The sequence below is a fragment of the Seriola aureovittata genome, chromosome 21 (genome assembly GCF_021018895.1).
Source record: "Seriola aureovittata isolate HTS-2021-v1 ecotype China chromosome 21, ASM2101889v1, whole genome shotgun sequence".
NCBI lineage: Eukaryota > Metazoa > Chordata > Actinopteri > Carangiformes > Carangidae > Seriola > Seriola aureovittata.
This window is the reverse complement of record NC_079384.1, coordinates 8,221,573-8,224,984: the sequence shown is the minus strand read 5'-3', so window position 1 is coordinate 8,224,984 and position 3,412 is coordinate 8,221,573. Positions and strand designations below refer to the sequence as shown.

General features: G+C 36.5%; 1 long non-coding RNA gene across 1 annotated transcript; it reads left to right on the top strand.

Moving 5' to 3' along the window:
* LOC130162647 (uncharacterized) lies at positions 1-3,054 on the top strand. The gene is made up of 3 exons (XR_008826293.1): positions 1-65; positions 1,086-1,146; positions 1,569-3,054. It is a non-coding gene; the product is annotated as an uncharacterized LOC130162647 (long non-coding RNA).
* The last annotated feature ends 358 nt before the right edge of the window (positions 3,055-3,412 follow it).

Below are 3,412 nucleotides of genomic sequence, written 5' to 3'. Positions count from 1 at the left end.
ATCAGCAAGAGAATAAAAAAATAGTGTTTGGCTGCCGCCGCCTTTGAAAACTCCTGGAGGCCATGGTGAGTGTGAACAATCAAGTTGCTTAGATTAAGCCAACTGTATCTATTTAACCAAGAAAAAGCGATGGAAATTGTAGCAAAACAATGCTTACCTCAAACAAACCTGTGTTTCAAGTGCGAAAGATAAGCGCTAAACAAAGCATGAAATTTGTGTCACAGTTGTTGTGCACACACACACACACACACACACACACACACACACACACACACACACACACACACACACCATTATCATTAATAGCATTAGTAGCATTAGTAGCATTAGTTAACCTTTGGGCCTTAGGATAGCATGAGCTAATTTTTGCACCTTACAATTAAGAAGTTGGCTTTAGCTCCTCGAATATTATATGTCTAGCTTTAGCTACTACCTCTTAGACAGGTGGTAGCATTAAGCTTCTTTATAACATACCTGAAGAAGTACCCTAGAATAACCCTAACCCATGTGTTTAATGCCACATGGTAGGTAGCTACTAACTTATGGAATACAAGGCTAGTATGAAGCTAACAGTATGCAGTGCCACTTACATAAATCAGACATTATCAGGCTAGCATGAGCTGCTATCTTAAAGTTTTGACATTACAAGGCTAGTATTAGCTGCCAAACTTCTAATGTGTGGACATTATAAGGCTAGCATTAATTACTACTCTAGGACACAATGCACACTGTGTCTGCATATTTTTCCCCATTAAGTGTATTTCACTTTTTGTTCTTTATCTGTTGAAAGTCTCTGTATACTGAATTACTGAAAACCAGAGTTTTTAAAAGAGAATTGGTTATTTGATTCTCGTTATAAAATCTTCTTCTCAAGTGATTTCACAGGCAGGTGAACAAGCAGAAACCCGAGTACTGCACGCACAACTTTATCACAGCTGTAAGAACTACAGCACTCAGCAGCCTCTGGCTCTGTGCAGACTCAGTAGCAGCCTGAAGATGGCGTCTGCTAGAATGCAGGCATGTGTGTTGATAGTTCCATGACTAACTTTTTTTTGGTTGTTTCATCTCCTCTTTTGTACTTTCAGATCAGAGATACCAAGGAGGAATGTTTCAGAGAGGAAATACCAGACGAGATGGTTCTTAACGGTGAGTTTAAAAACCCATAAGAACATGTAACGTAACCACAACCTCAGCTAATCGAGTTAACTTTATTTTGGTTTATCACTCCCTAATTCTTCACATCTGGTCCATGTACAAAGCAAAATGATTTCCTTTTGAAATCACTAAAAAAGTTGTATACAAACTGTAAGAAGTTAATAGTTTACTGTGTAAGTGTTGATAGCTGATCACATCAGATGTTTTTGTGTTATTTCTGAATGTCACCTGATCTATAATCACATATGATTGGCGTAACCTCATGGTGATCATGCTGAGCAATGAAATGCTGTTTAAACTGAGAAACCTGATTTTAAAGCAGTCATTAACCAATAATCTCAATTCTATTTTAAACAATCCAGTTATTTTTTTAAAGTATATTTTTTGGGGCTTTTTATGCCTTTATTTGATAGTATTGTGGAGAGAGACAGGAAACGGGGAGGCAGAGAGGGGGAATGACATGCAGCGAAAGGCCGTCCGATGCGGGATTCGAACCAGGGCCAACTGCAGCGAGGACTGTAGCCTCTACACATGGGGCGCCTGCTTAGACCACTACGCTACACGACACCCCAATCCAGTTATTTTTACTTCCTTATTGTTCACTGACATGTTGTTCATAGACTCTTAATGATGTTTGACATCAGTTACACAAAGCAGTGCCTTTCCACCTGGGGGTTTCTCCAGCATGTAGTGTATTGTATATTATGTACATTTCTATTCATGCATAACTTGTTTTGGCAGAAAAATTGTAAAATGTTATGAAATGCACATTTTGATAATTGTTATATAATATACCATTATCATTATTTTATTATCATTATTCTTTTTTAAATATAAAAGTATTAAGGCAGTGAGACAGGAAATAACTCAGTGTATGGGTAATATGTAACCCAGTTAATGTTGTTGTAATGTTAACCGACTTACTCTTTCTTCAAAGTGCATGACCCTTTTGTTTTATTCCATTGTGATGCTACGTAAGGGGTCAGTTCATACACTATTCGCTCACTTGTCAGTCATAGGACTATAGAAGCCATGGTCAAATAAATTACTCCGTTTGGACAATTAAAACAATTATGAAAAAAAAACAACTTAAAAATGTCTCATCAGTATTTCAGCAGTCTGAAATGAGAGAAAGTATTTCATTGACCTGATTTTGAAAGTACCATATGTAGTTTTAAAGATGAAACTCAGCCAGGAGATGGTGCTCTCCTGTTTATTTGTTCAGCCATGTTTCATGAGCACAGGAAGTTCAACCAGCACCATTGTGTGAACATTGCTCCTGTCAAAAATACTAAGAGAAAATGCCATCATACACTTAATTCAGGACAGATTCTTTTGATTTCAACGGCCTCCTTCTGTGACTCCTTATTGCATTTCATATGCAGTGTGACTCCATAATCTAAATCCGTTTTCACCTGTTTAGGATAAGAACACCAACATTATTTATAACCGCTTTGCCATGCCTAAGAAGCAAAACGGGTTTCCTCTTCCTGTTTTGGCTCATATCCAGTCCTGTGCTACTACATTCACCCGACTGAGCAAAATCATATAATATATACTGTGTGTCAGTTTCTTTACAAACATATAGATAGTAGAGGGCTGTAACCAACAAAGACACAGATTGTATAATTGTCTGTTTCCATGGTTCAAATAAAGGTGCAAATTCATTAGTGAAATATAAAGTGAATACAAATATATTCTTACACTGTAACATAAAAATGTAGCACAGTAGTAATTGTATGCCTAACATTGCCAATGGGACCAAATTAAAAGTAGAAACAAGAATATACCACCTGAATATGCCCCCCTCCCCAGCTCACACCTTGCACGCCTTGACCTTTGGTATGTCTTAGTTATGACCCTTGCTGCAAAGTATTCAAGATACTGTAAAGAGAGTTCAAAGATAAACAAGGCGTATACATTTTAATGGCTCTTTCGAAAAGGACAATCGAGAGCGCCATTACAGCCACTTACCTGTGAGTAGTCAGTGTGAGGGGAAACTGCAAAATAACTCCTTCAGCAACGTTTTACAGGTATGTTTTTTTTAATTACAGCTTTTACAATCATTATCATTATTGTTATCATATTATATTCAATTATCATCACTACTCTCCAATAATATGAATTTAAATCATAACACAATTTTTTTTTTCAAAATGTACACATACAAGTAGCATATCTTAAATGTCCATAATTTAAAACATATTTCCTTTTTTTCAACCTAAAATCAAATTACAGTCAGTCTTAAAACTAAGTA